General features: G+C 47.1%; 1 protein-coding gene across 1 annotated transcript in view; it reads right to left on the bottom strand.

The window, feature by feature from the left end:
• LOC119962275 (sperm-associated antigen 16 protein-like) overlaps nt 1-21,733 on the bottom strand; it is a 1,248,392-nt gene that overhangs the window by 696,711 nt on the left and 529,948 nt on the right. The window lies entirely within an intron of this gene.

Genomic DNA, 21,733 nt, shown 5'->3' with positions numbered 1-21,733 from the left:
CCTTGTTCCCAATTCTCTTAAGGTTAATGTGCAGGTTCAGTCAGCAGTTAGGAAGGCAAATGCAATGTTAGCATTCATGTCAAGAGGGCTAGGATACAAGACCAAGGATGTACTTCTGAGGTTGTATAAGGCTCTGGTCAGACCCCATTTGGAGTATTATGAGCAGTTTTGGGACCCAAGGAAAGATGTGCTGGCCTAGGAAACGGTCCAGAGGAGGTTCACAAGAATGATCCCTGGAATGAAGAGATTGTCGTATGAGGAACGGTTGAGGACTCTGGGTCTGTACTCGTTGGAGTTTAGAAGGAAGAGGGGGATGTTATTTAAACTTACAGGATACAGCCAGACCTGGATTGAGTGGACGTAGAGAGGATGTTTCCACTTTTAGGAAAAACTAGAATCAGAGGATACAATCTCAGACTAAAGGGGTGATCCTTTAAAACAGAGAAAAGGAGGAATTTCTTCAGCCAGGTGGTAGTGAATCTGTGGAACTCTTTGCTGCAGAAGGCTGTGGAGGCCAAATCACTGAGTGTCTTTAAGACAGAGCTAGATAGGTTCTTGATTAATAAGGGGATCAAGGGTTATGGGGAGAAGGCAGGAGAAGGGGATGAGAAAAATATCAGCCATGAATGAATGGCGGAGTGGACTCGATGAGCCAAATGACCGAATTCTGCTTCTATGTCTTACGACCTTAAGGGTCCCTGGGGGGTCTCCTTATTACAGGGATCCCTGTGAGGGTCTCCCTATTAAAGGGTTCCTGGGGTCCCCCTATAACAGGAGTCCAGGGAGGAGATGGGGGCAGTCTGGTATAGTGGGTGGGTGAGCAGGCAGTGCAGTGTGGAGGGGATGGGCTTGGTTGCGCTCGGATGTCTATACCTGAATGACCCTCGTGTGATGGACCTTGCAGTGGTCCTTGGGGAGTTACCCCCTTGGCCCACTGCACGATCCACCAGGCCAAGACCACATTATAGAGACCATAAGTGATCCGTGCTGACATGATTCCCATTAAAACCCATTTGCATTCATTTACACGCTCCCAAAGGCAGTGTGGACCACGAATCCGGAGGGTTGGAGCATCGCGTTTGGGTTGGCCCTTGGCGTCGATCCTGATTTTGCCCTAACGCCCGATTTTCTGTCCCATCAAGGAATGCGATCCGGACATCCCAGGATGCAGAATCCCACCCGTAATCTCCTAATCTCGCCCAATTGGATGTATTCTCTGCTCCCCGACATCAAAATCGCGTTCGGCGACAGGGCGAATAATTCGTCTTGGTGGCAAAATCGAGAGCGGCGCTGGTTTTTGAATACTCCCTGAAAAGCGGTGCACTCTAGGGGTACGCCGCGCGATTATCCACAGCCCGCCCCATGATGCTCCATCCCCGACCAGCTGAGTTCCCTACGGCATGGGTTACGTGTACTCACACTGTTCGTGAATTCGGTGTGGCGCCTGCGGAAACAGTCCAGGGCCGCCACAGTCGGGGGAGGGCTGATCCGCAGGCAGGGGGGTCTTCATTCGGGGCTGGGGGCACTACTTTGGCGGTCCTGGTCCATGGGTTGAGTCTGCCATGGAGCATGGCGCGGCCGCTGCAGGTCGCCGCTGTGCACATGCGCGGACTCGGAACTGGAAATGCTCAGGGCCGTATCGGCAGCTAGAGCTGCAAGCTCTATGCTGCCTCCCTGCTTGCCCCCAGCAAAATGGGGAATCGGTGGCCGTTTTAAATCAGTTTTCCTGGCGTAAAAGACCACCGTTTAACGCCTGCATGTGGACTTTGTCTGTAAAACTGAGAATCCAGCCGAATATGTTCCAATGTCCGAAATACTTTTCCTCTGGATGTTGCTCTTAGCAGTGTTCTAGGCATCTTGCTGGAGGCTCCAGGTCATTCCTGGAGGATTGGCAACACTATTCGAAGAATGCCAGTAAATGCTAGCTTTACCAGCTATGCCCTCATCCTGACAACTAAAAACAAATAAAAGTATCTCATGGCTGAAATGTGAATGGTCAGTAAGTTAGAACATTCAGCACTAGAATCCTGTTTAAGGAATGACTTCTCTTTAATTTTATTCACATTCATTTTCACACAAACAACACTGAGGCTATAAAGTATGTCTCAAAACTTGATGTTGGACTTCTGTTGGGTTACACATGGCCTAACCTATGCTTCAACAGTCTGAACAGAACAATTGTTTCAGGCTCAAACACCGTCTGGGAAATAATTCCATGGGCAACACAAACATCATGCAAAGTTAAATAGTTGATCTAGACTTCCTGGGCGGGATTCTCCAATAATGGGGCTGTCTCCACGCCCGCGATAAAACGGACGCGAATCACTCTGGACATTTTTCTAGAAAGTCCAGCGTGATTCTCCATTTTTAAGGGGGCTTGCAAGGCCCCGGAGTGTTCAACGCAGCTCTACGGGGCCCTGTACTTCTGGCCGTGGCTCCGGCCCCGCGCGACATGGCGGACCCACAGAGCGGGCCGACGCCGAAGAAGTCAGCCCCTCACCCAGATCGCGCATGCGCGCCGATCGGTGACCCCCTACCCCCCCGGTGACGGATCCCTCCGCCCCCAGGACGGCCACTGCAGCCGCGACTCTGAGCTCCCGCCAGGTAGAACCATACGTGAACCTCGCCGGCGGAAACTCAGCCAGTAGTCTGCGGAGAATCGTCACGGGGGCCTGTTTCAATGGCCCCCGACCGCACCGCACCGATTCTCCGGTTGACCCATTCTCCACCCCTGCACCGGGCGCAAATGCGGCACGGAGGCTCGGAGAATCCCAGCCCCTACACTGATATAAAATCTTCAGTTATTGATGCTGTTTCCTATTTTCACATGAAAACATGGAGAATTCTAGTTCACAGGAACAGATCGGAATATACAATTTGAAACCAGACTGAAACTCTATTCTAGGTATCACAGATAAATGTTGAGAGGCAGTAAATTTAGAACTGAGATGAGGAGGAACCACTTCTCGCAGAGGTTGATGAATTTGTGCAACTCACTGCCCCAGAGTGCGGTGGAAACCAAATAGTTTCAAGAAGGAGGTAGATATATTTCTGATTAAAAAATGGGTTAAAGGCATATGGGGAACAGGTAGGGAGGTGGATTTGAGAACAGGAAGAGATCAGCCATGATCTGATTAAATGCGGAGCAGCTCGAAGGGCTGAATTGCCTACTTCTGCTCCCAATTCCGATATTCACCGAATTGGCAAACAGAGAGAGAGGCCATTCAGCCCTTTGTGCCTGTTGCTGATTCTTTGCATGAGCAAATTAGTCCCAATCCCCTGCAATTTTCTGCCCTGCAATTTTTCTTCATTTAACGTATTCATCCAGTTTAAAAATTATTCTGGAAACTGCTTCATCCATCCTTTCAGGCAAAGAATTTCAGTTCATTTGCTGTCTGAAGAAAGATACCCACAATCCTCATAAATTTGCAATGGCTACTATATTGTATAAAATTATATTATTTTCTGCATTATAGGTCCAAACCTTCCCGTTTTCGGGTGGCCACTAATGAACATACAACTTGAGATTGTGGAAGTCTTGATGAACTGACCTACGTGTGGATTTATCAAGAAGTTTCAACTTCTGGTGGAAAATTCCCTTTCTCCCTGGGGATTGACTCTTAGCTAGAGTCGGAGACTTCAGACAGTTATGCTTTACTTACCTGAGTAGCTGACCATAAAATGTTCGGCTGAAAAAAATAAATCTAACTCCTAGGTAACTCAAAAACTGACCCCCCAATAACTCACAGTGACTCCTTGATTACCCGTCTGACCTTTTCAATATCCTGTGGCCACCTAACTACCCCCAAACACTTGACTAATCGCCAATTTCATTGCCACCTCACCCACCTGCCACCTCATCCATCTGCCACCTCAGAACCTGCTACCTGACCCACTAGCTACTGTACCCAGCTACCACCTCACCCATCTGCCTCCTAACTGTCCTGCTACTTAACCCACCTGCTACCACACCCATCGATCTACCTTCTCATTCACCTGCCACCTCATCTACCTATCACCTGTCATCTGATCCATGCAGCCCACTTACTCTATTCACTCATTCATCCACTCACCCATTTACTGACATTCAAAGTTCTTTAAACTCCAAGGGATGCCACGCTCTGTATTCCTGGTAAAGGTGAGCTCAGAAAACATGTCAAAAAATGTAGATCAGCAACAAGCTGAGGGAAATCTTGAGCAGTACGACAATCCAACAATGATTGCCACTGCTTGGAAGGTCCAAGCCATCGTGTTATGAGGTCGTCCAAGATATTACAACAACTACTGGATAACAGAGATTGCAACAAAGACGAAAAAGTGTTGTCAGGATCAGAGATAAAATCAGTGAAACCACTGAAATGATTAGCCTACATCTAAATAGAACAATTGTGCAGAGAATGGGTAAAAATAGCAAACATCTTTCTTGATTTTATGATGTGGAGATGCTGGCGTTGGACTGGGATGAGCACAGTAAGAAGTCTCACAACACTAGGTTAAAGTCTAACAGGTTTGTTTCAAACACGAGCTTTCGGAGCACTGCTCCTTCCCCAGGTGAATGAAGAGGCATGTTTCAGAAACATATATATAGACAAATTCACAGATGCCAGACAATGCTTGGAATGCGGGCATTTGCAGGTAATCAAGTCTTTACAGATCCAGAGATAGGGGTAACCCTAGTTTAAAGAGGTGTGAATTGTCTCAAGCCAGGACAGTTGGTAGGATTTTGCAAGCCCAGGCCAGATGGTGGGGGGTGAATGTAATGCGACATGAATCCCAGGTCCCGGTTGAGGCCGCAATCATGTGTGCGGAACTTGGCTGTAAGTTTCTGCTCGGCAATTCTGCGTTGTCGCGCGTCCTGAAGGCCGCCTTGGAGAACACTTACCCGGAGATCAGAGGCTGAATGCCCTTAACAACTGAAGTGTTCCCCGACTGGAAGGGAATATTCCTGCCTGGTGATTGTCGTACGATGCCCGTTCATTCGTCGTCACAGCATCTGCATGGTCTGGCCAATGTACCACGCTTCGGGACATCCTTTCCTGCAGCGTATGAGGTAGACAACGTTGGCCGAGTTGCACAAGTATGTACCGCATACCTGGTGGGTGGTGTTCTCATGTATAATGGTGGTATCCATGTCGATGATCTGGCATGTCTTGCAGCAATTGCCCTGGCAGGGTTGTGTGGTGTCGTGGTCGCTGTTCTAAAGGCTGGGTAGTTTGCTGCAAACAATGGTTTGTTTGAGGTCAACCGGGACCTGGGATTCATGTCGCATTACATTCACCCCCCACCATCTGGCCTGGACTTACGGAATCCTACCAACTGTCCTGGCTTGAGACAATTCACACCTCTTTAACCTCGGGTTACCGCTATCTCTGGATCTGTAAAGACTTGATTACCTGCAAATGCTCGCATTTCAAGCATTGTCTGGCATCTTTGAATTTGTCTAAAAAATGTTTCTGGAACATGCCTCTTCATTCACCTGAGGAAGGAGCAGTGCTCCGAAAGCTAGTGTTTGAAATAAACCTGTTGGACTTTAACCTGGTGTTGTGAGACTTCTTACTGTTCTTGATTTTAGCTACATCTGACAGGCTCAAAATTTAAAAATATACAAAGAGGTAGATAGTGTGCAGAGGTATATGAGATTGGGTTTCTGCTCTGGACGCAATTGGCAATCTGAGCTCAAGTTGCGTGCTACTTTTCCAAAGCAAGGTTATGGTTCAAGTACCTCCTCATTGATTTGCATCATCACAAATGGAGGGCAGTCAGGCAATGTTTAAATTTGTAATTGTTTACTGTTTTCTTGCATTAAAGGAATATTTCTTGAAATATTTAAGAGTGGCAACCTGGTGTAGTTGTATTAATACAACTGAAAGTGCGTTTATCTGAAAAAAGTAAATTTTTAATAAGAGTGGCTAGTCCATCACCTGTGAGGAACCCGGGGCTGGATTCTCTACACTCTGAAGCCGATATCGTGTTCGGTGATGGGGCGGAGAATCCATTTTCCCGCACGAAATTGCGATCGGCCGCAGTTTCGCTGTTCTTCGCCCCCCCCAAAAGCGCCATACGCAGGACGTACGCCGCGCTGAGTATCCACCGCCTCAGGCCATTACCTCAAGCCTGCCCCGCTATTCTTCATCTCTGACCGGCCGAATTCCTGACGCCGTGTTTCTAATGTTGTCCTGACGTTCGGGAACCTCGCGTAGTGGCTACAGACTCAGTCCGGGGCTGCCACAGTCAGGGGAGGACTGATCGGAGGGCCGGGGTGGGGGGCCTCATTCAGGACTGGGGGCTATGTGTGCGGGCGGTCCGGGTCGGGTGAGCGGCCAATGTGGGGCACTATTGTGATGGTCCAGATCCGCGGGCTGTGTCCGGCATGTAGCACGCCACGGCCCCTGGAGGCTGCCGCCATGTGCATGTATGGCCTCTGACTCAGAAGTGCTGGAGGCCTTATCGGCAGCTGGATCTGCCAGCTTCACGACAGCTGCCTGGTAGCCACCTGCAAGACAGTTAACCTGTGGCCTTTTGACACCAGTTTTCCTGGCATAAAAGACCACAGTTTTCACAATGGCATGGGGAGATAGTCCCGAAAACGAAGAATCCAGCCCCTGATTCTAAACAACTGACAATTACTCTAAAACCTATTCACATTCTAGTTTCACCAGGGTTTTTTGTGATCTTTAAAGTATTTAAAAGCTTGTCAAATAGATGCCTATTTGTGTCCTTGAGCTACGGACTGAGTCCGTAGTCGCCACGCGAGGTTCCCGAACGGCAGGACCAAAAGAGAAAGCTTTGAATTCAGATTTTCCTTGAGGGGCCAATAACAGGTACAATTAGTGATAAATCGGAAAGGTGATTAATTCAATCGAAGAGAGTGGTTAATTATGTGAACAGAGATTTGCGCAGGACATAATTTGAGATAAATATTTTTCAATGCTTTGTACTTGGTTTGGCCAATATTGGACAGAAACAATAGCTTACTGTCTGGATGGTGATCTTTTTAATCAAGCCACTCCCTGCCCCTCACCACCCCCTCCCCTCACCACAATTCCATTCTAATCAGACTGGAGCAGGGGTATCTGTAGCTAATACTCTCGAGGGAAACAGACTCCTTGGTGTGCTGTTTCTTTTCAGGAATAATAGCTTCCCATGAATCATCTCGATACATTATTCTCCTGGTGAGGAACATTCTTCATTGGCAGCTTGTACTAAAAATTCAGGGACATGCAAGAAACAACCTTCTACCCATTAATTTAAATGATTGGAAAATCTTCCACCATGCATGCTTGAATTTTATATGAGCACTGCAGACAGCAAGGTTCGTTGACTGCAGCACTGTATTAGGAATTAGAAAATCAGCTCAGGCTGACCTATTTCAGCAACGCATGACCATTAACTCACTGCGGACATTAAAAATTAAGTTACAAAAAGTTTCTTGGTAGCAATGAAGCTTAACATATGTGAGTCTATCTTTATTCAGTTTTCTGCATGTGTTTCAGATATAATTGGACTCAAATTGTGCAGTGATGAAGTAGATATAAAGAAATAGAAATACTTTTATTTACATAGCATCTTTCACACTCACAATCTGTCCCAAAATGCCTCAAAGCCATTGAAGCACTTTTGAAGTGTACTCATTCTTTTTTTAAATTTAGAATATCCAATTAATTTTTTCCAACTGAGGGGCAATTTAGCATGGCCAATTTACCTAGCCTTCATATAAGAACATAAGAACATAAGAACTAGGAGCAGGAGTAGGCCATCTGGCCCCTCGAGCCTGCTCCGCCATTCAATTAGATCATGGCTGATCTTTTGTGGACTCAGCTCCACTTTCTGGCCCGAACACCATAACCCTTAATCCCTTTATTCTTCAAAAAACTATCTATCTTTACCTTAAAAACATGTAATGAAGGAGCCTCAACTGCTTCACTGGGCAAGGAATTCCATAGATTCACAACCCTTTGGGTGAAGAAGTTCCTCCTAAACTCAGTCCTAAATCTACTTCCCCTTATTTTGAGGCTATGCCCCCTAGTTCTGCTGTCACCCGCCAGTGGAAACAACCTGCCCGCATCTATCCTATCTATTCCCTTCATAATTTTAAATGTTTCTATAAGATCCCCCCTCATCCTTCTAAATTCCAACGAGTACAGTCCCAGTCTACTCAACCTCTCCTCATAATCCAACCCCTTCAGCTCTGGGATTAACCTAGTGAATCTCCTCTGCACACCCTCCGGTGCCAGTACGTCCTTTCTCAAGTAAGGAGACCAAAACTGAACACAATACTCCAGGTGTGGCCGCACTAACACCTTATACAGTTGCAACATAACCTCCCTAGTCTTAAACTCCATCCCTCTAGCAATGAAGGACAACATTCCATTTGCCTTCTTAATCACCTGTTGCACTTGTAAACCAACCTTCTGTGACTCATGCACTAGCACACCCAAGTCTCTCTGAACAGCGGCATGCTTTAATATTTTATCGTTTAAATAATAATCCCGTTTGCTGTTATTCCTACCAAAATGGATAACCTCACATTTGTCAACATTGTATTCCATCTGCCAGACCCGAGCCCATTCACTTAACCTATCCAAATCCCTCTGCAGACTTCCAGTATCCTCTGCACTTTTCGCTTTACCACTCATCTTAGTGTCATCTGCAAACTTGGACACATTGCCCTTGGTCCCCAACTCCAAATCATCAATGTAAATTGTGAACAATTGTGGGCCCAACACGGATCCCTGAGGGACACCACTAGCTACTGATTGCCAACCAGAGAAACACCGATTTATCCCAACACTTTGCTTTCTATTAATTAACCAATCCTCTATCCATGCTACTACTTTACCCTTAATGCCATGCATCTTTATCTTATGCAGCAACCTTTTGTGTGGCACCTTGTCAAAGGCTTTCTGGAAATCCAGATATACCACATCCATCGGCTCCCTGTTATCTACTGCACTGGTAATGTCCTCAAAAAATTCCACTAAATTAGTTAGGCATGACCTGCCTTTAACGAACCCATGCTGTGTCTGCCCAATGGGACAATTTCTATCCAGATGCCTCGCAATTTCTTCCTTGATGATAGATTCCAGCATCTTCCCTATTACCGAAGTTAAACTCACTGGCCTATAATTTCCTGCTTTCTGCCTACCTCCTTTTTTAAACAGTGAAATATCTTTGGGTTGTGGGGGTGAAACCCACGCAAACACGGGGAGAATGTGCAAACTCCACACGGACAGTGACCCAGAGCCGGGATCGTACCTGGGACCTCGGTGCCGTGAGGCAGCAGGGCGTGTACTCACTCTTTTGATATAGAATATGCAGTGTGGTGATATGCATCACTGTAAATACACAAGGGGTTAACGTAAATACACGTAGACTAGCTAGACACTAGAGGGAGCACCAGAGACATGACACACAGACATTCAACCAATAGGCCAGTAAGATAGGACACGACCAATGAGCATTCACCAGACACACAGAGGTGACACTACCACAGGAGGGCATTACACCAACCCATATATAAGGACACAGCACACATGATCTTCCTCTTTCCAGTGGAGACACTTAGTAAGTACACAGGATTGATTGAAACGCATCACACCCACCACGTGGATTGTAGCAGACTGGTTAGTCAGTCTGAGTAGCTATAGCAGGATTAACAGGAGAGTTCAATCCAAGTAGAAGAATCGTTAACAGTTTAATAAATGTGTTAAAGCTATCTCCAAGTCTGAACCTTCCTTTGTCAGTGTGTACATCAAGGAAGCAGCTTATGCTATGTCAAGAGCATAACAAAACATGCAGCAGCCAATTTGTGCACACAGCCAGGTCAGGTGAACAGCTATGTGATAACGATCAGGCAATGTTTTCAACAATGCAACACTACTCCAGTACTACGTTGAAGTGTCAACTTAAACTTTGTGATCAAGTCTCTGTACTAGAGTTTGAATCCGCAACTTTCAGACTCAGTGGCGAAAGTTATATCAATTGAGCCATGGCTGATTTTACATTGCCACATACTGTAGGAGGAAGGGATAATAGAGGAAGAGAGTGGTTCTGTCTGTGATCTCAGGATAACAGACACACTACTGAGCAGGAGACGGAGAAGGAAAATACCCTGTCACAGGGAGAAAGAAATAGACAGACAGCCTATTACTGAAGGAAAGATTTTTATGTTTTGATTTTCCAGCCAGTGTGTCCACCAATTATAGATTGAAGGCTTCGGCCATAATGTGTGATCCTGGTATCAGATGAAAGAGATCACGTTCAGCTGCAGCTAACAGGACTGTAGTTCCCTGTTTTCTGTCTCCTTTCTTAAATCATGGACTTACAATTGCCACCTTCCAATCTGCAGGGTGTGTTCCAGAATCTATAGAGTTTTGGAAGACAATGGCTGTAATTCCCTGGCTGTTCACTGGCTGTGAGATTCTCTGGCCCTCCCGGCAACACACCCATGCCCCGGGGTTCCCAGCGGCATGGTGTGGCTTTAATGGGAATTCAAATGGGAGGCCCGAGAATCCCACCCAATATCTCTGCAGCCACCTCCTTCAAACTCTGGAATTTAGATGGTCAGGTACAGGGGATTTATCAACGTAAAATCCCAGAATTTTCCAGTACTACAAAGAACAAAGAACAATACAGCACAGGAATAGGCCCTTCGGCTCTCCAAGATTGCGCCCCGACCATGGTACCTGCTTAAACTAAAACCATGTGCACTTATGGAGTCTGTATCCTTCCATTCCCACCCTATTCATATATATTTGTCTGGATGCCCCTTAAATGCCACTATCGTACCTGCTCCCACAGCCCGGCACTGTAAAGTGCCGGGCTGTGGCAGAGGTTGCTTGGGTGAATGTTGCATAAGTGTGGGGGGTGCCCGTGATGTTGTGGGACCCGTCCCTTGAAACATTTTTTTCTATGTGCCTTATGATATGGCAGAGGAAACCACCATTGGGGCTGGGCGCCTTCCACGCTATTTTTCTCACCTGCAGCCACATTCTGCAAAAAATTTTTAAAAATTCCGCCCAAAGTATTTGTTTGGTTGCTCTAACATTTCCTTATTCCCCATTATAAATTCTCCTGTCTCTGTCTCTAATGGATCTTGTAATTGGCAGCACGGTAGAACAGTGGTTAGCACAGTTGCTTCACAGCTCCAGAGTCCCAAGATCAATTCCCGGCTTCTGTCATTGTCTGTGTGGAGTCTGCACGTTCTCCCCATGTCTGCATGGGTTTCGTCCAGGTGCTCCGGTTTCCTCCACAGTCCAAAGATGTGCAGGTTAGGTGGATTGGCCATGATAAATTGCCCTTAGTGTCCAGAAAGGTCAGGAAGGATTACTGGGTCAGGGTGGAGGTCTGGGCTTGGGTGAGGTGCTCTTTCCAAGAGCTGGTGCAGACTCGATGGGCCAAATGGCCTCCCTCTGCACTGTAAATTCTATGATTCTGTGACCCACATTTTCTCATCTTATCCTATATATATATCTATGCAAGCTTTTATTTTTTATGTTTATCACCAAATTACTGTCATATTCTATTTCCTCTCCTTTTATTAATTTCTTGGTCCTCCTTTGCTGAGTTATAAAAATCTTCAGGCTTACCCATTTTTGGGCTACTTTCTAAGTATCTTCCTTTCATCCAATGCAACCTTTAATTCCTCATGTTAGCCATGGTTGCATTGCTTCCCCTGTTGGATTTTTGTTCCTTAAAGGAATTTATATTTGTAAATTATGCATCAATTCCTTAAATGCTAACCACTGGCTGTCTACTTGTGATACCTTTCAATGTAGTTTCTGACTCTCCCACAGCTAACTTGCCCCAAATACCTTTGTAATTTCCTTGTTTGCTTAAACTCCCAGAGTCTTTGAAGATCCTAGTTTCAGTTTGAATTACATCTCTTTCAAACTTAATGTAAAATGCTGTAATTGCTGTCACTCTTCCCTAAAGGCTCCTATATAATGAAATTATTGATCAACACCTTCTCTTTACACAGTACCAGATCTAAAAAAAGTAAGGTTAAGGGGGGGGTTGTTGGGTTACGGGTATAGGGTGGATACGTGGGTTTGAGTAGGGTGATCATGGCTCGGCACAACATTGAGGGCCGAAGGGCCTGTTCTGTGCTGTACTGTTCTATGTTCTATGTTCTAAAATAGCCCTTTCCTTAGTTATTTCCTCACTGTACCATCTAGAATACCAAATTGTATACATTCCAGGGTTTCATCCTCCAAAGCATTAGTGCTAAATAGGTTTATCTATGTGCAGGTTGAAATTCCCAATGCTTCCTGTATTGCCTTTTTTACATATGCCTCTATTTTCTTGATTTATATCATGCCCTGCATTCCCACTATTGTTTAGTGGCTGAGTCAATAACTTCCACCCATGCTTGCTCCCCCTTGCTGTTTCTTATCTCAACTCAAACTGATTCTATATCCAGTCCAAGATCCACTCTCACAAACAGCGATATCTCAATTCCTTTTCCTTTTTGCCAAGCCTTCCAAAATGTTGAATAGCCCTGAATATTCAGTTCCCAGCCTTAGTCATCCTGCATCCTTCATCTCTGTAATGGCCATTAGATCATACCCATTTGTTTGTGTCATCAGTTCCTTTTGTCAATTCATACCTTGTTGTGAATACTGCATGCATTCAGATAGAATGTCTAGAATCACATTGGGACATTTAACTATGTTAAAAGCACTACAAAATGCATACTGTTGTGAAAGCATTAGAGGTTCTAGAGTATACCAAACCTAAAGAGGAAGATCCCAGGTCTGGTAGCATTTGGAGGTATGGGAGTGGATTTAGCAACATTGGGGGGGGAGGAGTAATTGGGTGGGAGCGATATTTCTCTGCTGACCCAGAAGGCACTGCAAGCTTGGAGCATTAAAACATGCTGTCAGATTTGTCAGAATCCTGGACTATTAGCACATCATAGGTAGAGATCATCAGAACTGGAAGCCCTGGGGATAAACTCCTGGGGCGAAATTCTCCGACCCCATGCAGGGTTGGAGAATCGCCTGGGGCAGTCGAAAATCCCGCCCCCGCCATGGCAGAAATTCTCCGCCACCCGGGAATTGGCGGGGGCGGGAATCGCGCCACGTCGAGCGGTGAGCACCCTGCGGCGATTCTCCGGCCCGCGAGGGGCCAAAGTCCCGCCGCTGGGAGGCCTCTCCCGCCGCTGAGGTTTGGACCACCTCTGGTGGCGGCGGGATCGGCGGCGCGAGCGGGCCCCCGGGGTCCTGGGGGGGCGCGGGATGATCGGACCACGGGGGGGGGTGCCCCCACGGTGGCCAGGCCCACGATCGGGGCCCCCCAATCGGTGGGCGGGCCAGTGCCGTGGATGCACTCTTTCTCTTTCGCCGCCGCCATGGCCTCTGCCATGGTGGAGGCAGAAGAGAATCCCCCAGCGCGCATGCGCCGGTGGTGACATCATTGGCAGCTGCCACTGACGTCACCACCGGCGCATGCGCGAACCGACGAAGGCCTTTCGGCCAGCACCGGTGCCGAGCGGCGGGCCTGAAAGGGCGCTGGTGCCGGTTTTCGCGACAGTCAACGTGGTGCCAACCGCTCCGGCGCGGGCCTAGCCCCCAAAGGTGCGGAGAATTCCGCGCCTTTGGGAGGCCCGACGCCGGAGTGGTTGGCGCCACTCCCCTACGCCGGGGCACCCCGCCCCGCCGGGTAGGGGAGAATGCCGCCCCTGGATAGTCAGAGGCTTTTTCCCAGGGTAGAGGGGTCAATTACTAGGGGGCATAGGTTTAAGATGCGGGGGGCAAGGTTAAGAGGAGATGTGCGAGCCAAGTCTTTCACACAGAGGGTAGTGGGTGCCTGGAACTCGCTGCCGGACGAGGTGGTGGAAGCAGGGACAATAGTGATGTTTAAGGGGCATCTTGACAAATACATGAATAGGATGGAAATAGAGGGATACGGACCCTGGAAGTGTAGAAAATTTTAGTTTAGACAGGTAGCATGGTCGGCACAGACTTGGAGGGTCAAAGGGCCTGTTCCTGTGCTGTACTTTTCTTTGTTCTTTGTTCTTTTTGTTCTTTGAGTCATAGAGTTTACAGCATGAAAACAAGCCCTTCGGCCCAACTTGTACAACATGATGCTGGCCGTGCGTGAACCCAACCCGCTATCTGCGACCATATAGCCTACCCCCTGGCCAACCTCCACCAGTCTCCCCAGCCTGAGCAGAAGCCCCCCCCCCCCCCCCCCCCCCCCCCGGCCAGCGGCACAGACCCCGGCCGAGTCTGCAGCCAGCATGCCAGGTTCCCGTACTGTTGAGACCACATGTGGCCTGTGCCATCGGGAACTCGGCCAATCGGGGGCGGAGCATCGCAGGTGAACCAGCCGATGATGCGGCAGCGCCATTGACACGACACGCACCATGCGTCACGATGATGTCAGTTTGAAGGGGGATGAGCATGGCGGATCGGCTTGAAACCGGCACCGGTCCTGAATTTGGCGTGGAAATCCATTCTATCAAGAATCCCGCACGTTATATCTGAATACAACTTGTAGATATTCACATTTAAATGAGTGTGCATGGAGTCTAGAAATTGACATCCAATTTTCTCTGAAAAGATGTAAACTCTGATAGCCTTATTTATGTTCCTCTCCACAAAATCTGGGCCAATAGCTAAAACATCTGTCACTGCATTTCATGCTATCTGGGAAATAGAATTCAACTGCCTGTAAATGGAAATCTGTAGCCACAGGTCTATTAATCTGTGCACATTTATTACCATAATAAAAGATAGCTAGATTACTACTTGTAGATAATACTGATTTGAGAAATGATTTTTAATTAATAACTTGTTTTGGGTGGAAGCAAAATATTTGAAATTCAATCACAAGAGGATGAGTTCTGCCTGAGAGGGCTGAGTTTGAGGGAAAAAAGCATCCCAGAGCACCTTCACAGGCGAAATATAAAGTCATTGGTTGGTGAGAAACTGCTGTTAGGGAGGGTTTTTAAATTGCTGAAAATTAGAAAAAAATCATTCTTTTTAAAAGAAGTAGCTGCTGAGATTTAAGTAAAAAACACAAGCAATGGGGAAAGTAAGGTCAAGTCAAGGTCAGGTGAAATGAAATAGAATAAGAAAACAGAAGTAAAATATAGTTAACATAAGGGAAGCAAACTGGAGCCATGGCAGGATAGCTCAGTCACGTGGCATGCGTATCCTGTAATCTGGTGGAAAGTCATGGATCCTAACTGGTGTCCTAGATGACCACGTGCACCAGGAGGTTTAATCAGCTGCAGGAAGCAGAGTTCCAGCTTTTGGAGTTCGAGCCACGGCTAGTGTCACAGTGGCACATCCACAAGGCTGAGAGCTATGTGGATAGCACCCTCAGAGAGATTGCTACACTGCAGCTTAGAAGGCAAAAAGGGAATGGGTGAGTGCCAGGCACTCCAAGAGGACAATGCAGATGGTGCTGGAGTTCCCTGGGATCAATCGGTTTTCTGTTTTGGAAACTGGTGAGGTCATTGGCTTCTTGGAGGAGTGTAATTAGAGCCAGTTTTCTGGCACCACAGGTGGCTCTACTGTACATGAAGTCAGGAAAAGAAAGGAAGAACAGGAGTGATCGGGGATTCAGCAATTAGGGGATCAGACAGACCTTTCTGTGGCCATAGACATGACTCCAGGATGGAATGTTAACTCCCTAGTACCAGGGTCAAGATTGTCAGGAAGCAACTGCAGATCATTCTTCTAGAGGAGGATAATCAGCTTGAGTTCGTGGTCCACATTGGTACCAATGACTTAGTTGGGAAGGGAATGAGGTCCTGTAAGCAGATTTTAGGGAGTGAGAAAGGAGATTCAAAAGCAGGACCTCTGAGGCAGTAATCTCAGGATTAGTTCCTGTCCCAAATGCAAGTGAATACTGAGCGTTTAAACAGGAAAGCTTGTGTAAGAGTGAGAGCATCATATTTCTGAGGCACTGAGACCATGTTGGGGAAGATAGGATCTGCACAAGCCAGACGATCTACACCGGAACAGGATTGGGACAAATATTCTCGCTGGAAATTTGCTCGCTCTTGTGCAAGGGGTTTAAAGTAGGTTGGCAGGGGTTTGGGAACTTGAGAGAAAATTCAGAGTAGGGAAAGGTAATGAGAAAATTTGTGAATGAGTCTGAAAGACAGATGAAGCACAGGTTTACAGTGCACAGTTAAGGAACTTGGCCGAGTTAAAAAGATACAAATGTAAATGCAAGGAGTATTGCGAATAAAGCTGATAAACTGAGAGCACAGATCGACACATGGCAGCATGATATTATCACTTTAATGGAAACTTGACTTAAAGACGGGCAAAAGTGAGACGACAACATCACTGATACTGAGTTTTCAGACAGAACATGGAGGGAGTAAAATAGTTTTGGCTGTAAAGAATGAATTACAGTTGTGAGGAGGGATGATATCTTAACTGAAGCAGCAAATGGGGCTATCTGAGCTGAGCTCAGAAATAAAAAAGTACCAGCCACACTGCTAGGACTGTACTATTGACGCCAAAACAGAGGAAAGGAATTAGATGTGCAAATGTGTAGGCACATTTCTGTGTGTAAAAACAATAGGACAGTAATAGCTGAAAACGTCCACTCCCCAAATCTCAATTGGGATAGGAATGGTGCAAAGGGCACAAAATTCTTGAACTGCAGTTGAGAGAACTTTATTAGCCAACACATAACAAGCCCAATGAGAGGAGCCACAATTCACAGTTCTCCAGCCATTGGGATTTTCTTTTCCTGCTGGCAGCGCACCCCCACCCGCAGGTTTCCCACCAGCATGGGGTGGCTTCAATGGGAAATCCCATTGACGTGCGGCGGGAAAAGAGAATCCCACCGCCAGCGACTGGCATGCCGCTGAGAAACACACGGCTGGGGGATGGGAGAATCCAGCCCTTAGTCTTAGGAATGAATCTAGGCAAGTGGATAAAGTAGCAGCGAGGAACCATTTTGGAGATAGTGCCATAATGTGGTTTATTTAGCATCATTGTGGAAAAGGACAAAGGTAGAATAGAAGTAAAAGTTTAAAATTGGGAAAACATTTTCCAAAGCTGAGGGGTGAACTGGCAGAAGTGGACTGGATACAGCTACTCGAAGGAAAAATTGTCAAATCAGTGCGATGCAGGGAAGGGCACAGTGTAGACATGGCCCACTAATAAAAAGTGTGGTATTGCCAAATCTAAAGCTCCTTGGTTATCCAGAAGCACACAGCATAAGATAAAGCAGAAAACAGAAGCTAATGACAGTTGCAAAAAGCTTAATAATGTAGAAAACCTAGAGGAGGATAGAAAGTACAGGGATGAAGTAAAAAAAGGTAATTAGAAAAGCAAAGGGAGGATATGAAAAAATATTGGCAGGTGAAATAAAAGAAAACTCAAAGATACTTTATCAGGGGCTGTTTTAGCACACTGGGCTAAATCGTCGGCTTTTAAAGCAGACCAAGGCAGTCCAGCAGCACGGTTCAATTCCCGTACCAGCCTCCCCGAACAGGTGCTGGAATGTGGCGACTAGGGGCTTTTCACAGTAACTTCATTGAAGCCTACTTGTGACAATAAGCGATTTTCATTTAATTTAATTTCAGTGCACTACGAGCAAGGGAACAAGGAAAGAGAAGAGCCTATCAGAGATGTATGTGGTAGCTTATGTGTTGATACTGAAGATGTGGGCATGGTTTCTTAATGAGTACTTGGACTTCACCAAGGAGAAGGATGATGCAGATTCTCGTTAAAGAGGAGGAGTGTGAAATATTAAGTGTAATAAGCATAATAGGAGAGGAAGTACTGGACGGAATGACATCCTTGAAAGTGGATAAACCACTTGGGCAGATGTATTGTATCCCAAGCTGTCGTAGAAAACCATAAAGGAAATAGTAGATGCTCTGAGGGGCATTTTCCAATCTTCATTTGATTCAGGAGAGGTGCCAGAGGATTGGAGGTCTACGAATGTCGTACCATTAATTAAAAATTGTGTGAGAGATAGGCCAGACGTTATAGGGCAGCCAGTATTACATTGGTGGTTGGCAAATGATTGGAATCAATTTTGAGAAACAGGATAAACCGTCACTTAGAAATGCATGGATTGATGAAGGGTAGTCAGCATGGTTTTGTTCGGGAAAAATTGTATCTTACAAGCTTAAACAAAATTTTTAGCAAGCAAGAAGGATTGATGAGGGCAATGCAGTGGATGTTGTCTACATGGATTTTAGTAAGACATGATCCCACATGGCAGACTGCTCAAAAAAGTGAGATCCTATTGGAGATAGGGGAAGTCAGCGAGTTGGATCCAAAATTGGTTCAGCAACAGGAAACAAAGAGTAATACAGGCTGAAAATCCATTATCCAAAATCCTTGGGGCTGAGTGCGTATTGAATTTCATAATATTTCAAATTTCGGAATATACTACACTTGCGCAGTGAACGTTGGGAACTGCACATGTGCGATGCGTGTTAGGAACTACACATGTGCGGAATGTTGGGAACTGTGCATATGTGGTACGCATAGGACGCATAGGGAACTGCCCATCTCCTAGGAGCCTTATGGGATTTCCCACTTGTGGTGCCATATCGGGGCTTGAAAAAAGTGCAGATTTCAAAATTTTCTTTTTTGTGGAATTTCGGATAAAGGATGCTCAACCTGTAGTTGATGGGTGTTTTGTGAATGAAAAGCAGTTTCCAGTGGTGCTCCACAGGGCTCAATGTTGGGGCCCTTGCAGTTTGTTGTATGTATAAATAATTTGGGCTTAAAAATGGGAGGGAGGCATGATCGGGAAATTTGCAGATGACACAAAAATTGACTGTGTCGTTGATAGTGAAGAGGATAACTGTTTGGCTGGATTCTCCGTTTGGGAGACAAAGACCTACGCCGACGTGGATACGGTGGTGTTTTATGCCAGGAAAGGTGGCGCAAAATGGCCACCGATTCCCTGCTTTGGGGGGGGGGGGGGGGGGGGGGCGTCTAGCAGCCAGGCAGCGTAGAGCTCCCAGCTCCAGCTGCTGATACAGCCCATATCGGCAGCTGGAGCTGGGAGCTCTACGCTGCATTGCCAGGTCTATGGTCGCGCATGGACACGGTATCAGCTTGCAGTGGTCGTTCTGTGATTCATGGCGGACGCAGCCTGCGGACCCGGACCGCAAAAATAGTCCCTGCCTTCAGCCGGCTCGTGCGCCCTGGACCAATCCCCCACGATGCCCCCAGCCCCGAATAATGCCCCCCTTGCCTGCGGATCGGCCCTCCCCCGAGTGTGGCGGTGCTGGACCGAATCTGCAGCCACCATGCCGAGTTCCTGACGGGTGAGACCACACGTGTCCCACGCTGTCGGGAACTTGGCCTATTGGGGATGGAGCATCGCGGGGCGAGCCTCAGGTGGATATAGCGTGTGCTTTTCAGGGGGCGGAGCATCGCAAAAGTGGCGCAGCCCCCGATGCTGTCATCATTGGTGATTCTCCATCCCCTCACCAAACGTGATTTTGGCGTCGGGGATCGGAGAATCAGCACGGTAGCATTGTGGATAGCACAACTGCTTCACAGCTCCAGGGTCCTAGGTTCGATTCCGGCTTGGGTCCCTGTCTGTGAGGAGTCTGCACATCCTCCCCGGGTGTGCGTGGGTTTCCTCCGGGTGCTCCGGTTTCCTCTCACAGTCCAAAGATGTGCAGGTTAGGTGGATTGGCCATGATAAATTGCCCTTAGTGTCCAAAATTGCCCTTAAGTGTTGGGTGGGGTTACTGGGTTATGGGGATAGGGTGGAGGTAGGGTGCTCTTTCCAAGAGTCGGTGCAGACTCGATGGGCCGAATGGCCTCCTTATGCACTGTAAATTCAATGAATCCAGCCAATTGTCTCCAGAATGATATGAATGGTTTGATTGAGTAGGCTGGTTTAGCTCAGTGGGCTAGACAGCTGGTTTGCAATGCAGAACAAGACCAGCAGTATGTACTGGCTCATTACCCAAACAGGTGCTGGAATGTGGTGACTTCACTGCAGTGTTAATGTAAACCTACTTGTGACAATAAAAGATCAATATTATTATTAGACCGAAAAGTGGCAAATAGAATTCAATCTGGAAAAGTGTGAAGTAATGCATTTGGAGAGGGTAAACAAAGCAAGGGAATATTCAATAAATACGAGGATACTGTAAGAAGTCTTACAACACCAGGTTAAAGTCCAACAGGTTTGTTTTGAATCACTAGCTTTCGGAGCGCAGCTCCTTCCTTAGGTTAATGAAGAGGTGGGTTCCGAAACACATATATAGACAAAGTGGAGGATACTGAGAGGGGTTCAGGAAGTGAGGGACCTTGGAGTACATGTTCACAGGTCCCTAAAGGTGGATGAGGAGGTGGATAAGGTGGCTGAGAAAGCATATGGAAGGCTTTTGTTTATTGTATATTTCTTATATTGGATGAGGTATTGAAGACAAAGGCCACGATTCAACTGATTAAAAACAAAGTGCTTCTGCTGGCAGGGAAACCAGTGTTTCCCAAGTACGCTAGCAGTGCTAATCAGGTGTTATTCAATGACACTTGGAAACCTTTTTGGAGAGAGAGGGGTTTTACACTGGACTTGAAAGGAGCAGGGCCTAAACACGCTGATAGGTCCCACTGCTCAGAGGTTCTTATAAAGAACACCCAATCTCAGAATAGAATTTAGCCTCCCCGCCCCTCAAATCGCTCGCAAGGTCACCCCCTAAAGGAGCGACACCACATCATAGGCTCACCAAATGTCTCCCCCTTCAGGGCCCCCACACAGTCCCCTCCCCCCTTCATGCCCCTCCCCCCCCCCCCAGTTTCCCCCATAGCCTTCAAAAATCTGTCGGATGAAGGTGAAATTTTCCCTCTGCATCCTTGAGACTCTTTGATGTTTCTCCCACCAAGTCAAGTTCAAAGATCTGTCAAGTGAAGGTGAACATCGTCCCTCTGATGTGTTGAAGATCTTTGATGTGCTTTTCATAGTCAATTTCATTCCCCTTTCGCTTTTTCAAGCCTCTTGGCATGCTGAGAATCCTAAATGCTTTGAACTGCATTGTTTACATTCAATTTCATTGTCCAATATCCTTGATTTACAGGTCTAGGCTATTACAAAGCAGAGATTAGCTTTGTTTGCTTTTATAGCTCCTCATGGTCCATTAGCTCTGAAGAGCTTTATCTTTTGAGCAGGTGTTGTTTCTAAACCACAGTTTTCTTAAAAGTTTGTTCTGAGTTTGGAAGCACTTCAGAACAAAGACACAGCCTCTTTTAAAAAAGAGCCCTCCCCCCACTGACAGCCACTGAAGGGCCCCTCTCGGCACACTGGAGATAAGTGCAGAGAGAATACTCATCCTGCTGTCCCCCTTTGGAGTATATGGCGCCTGATCAACGCTTGTAAGAACCAGGAGAGACTGGCATCTGTGTGACTTCCAGCTGGGTGACAGGAGCATAGCAGGAGGTCAGAGCATCTGGCCTCAAACCTGGTAATTATATTTAAATGTATGTGGATCAACTGTAATCTGGGCCGGGATTCTCCCCTACCCAGTGGGACGGGGGGTCCCGGCGTATTGGAGTGGCGTCAACCACTCCAGCGTCAGGCCTCCCCAAAGGTGCGGAATTCTCCGCACCTTTAGGAGCCAAGACCTCACATTGAGGGGTTAGGCCCGCGCCGGAGTGGTTGCCGCTCCGCCAACCAGCGTGAACGGCCTTTGGCGCCCCGCCAGCCAGGGCCAAAAGGCCTTCACCGGCCAGCGGAAGTCCGCGCATGCGCCGGTGCATCAGCAGCTGCTGACGTCATA

Source organism: Scyliorhinus canicula, chromosome 2 (genome assembly GCF_902713615.1).
Source record: "Scyliorhinus canicula chromosome 2, sScyCan1.1, whole genome shotgun sequence".
NCBI lineage: Eukaryota > Metazoa > Chordata > Chondrichthyes > Carcharhiniformes > Scyliorhinidae > Scyliorhinus > Scyliorhinus canicula.
Note: the sequence above shows the minus strand (reverse complement) of the source record. Positions and strands in the feature narration are given on the sequence as shown.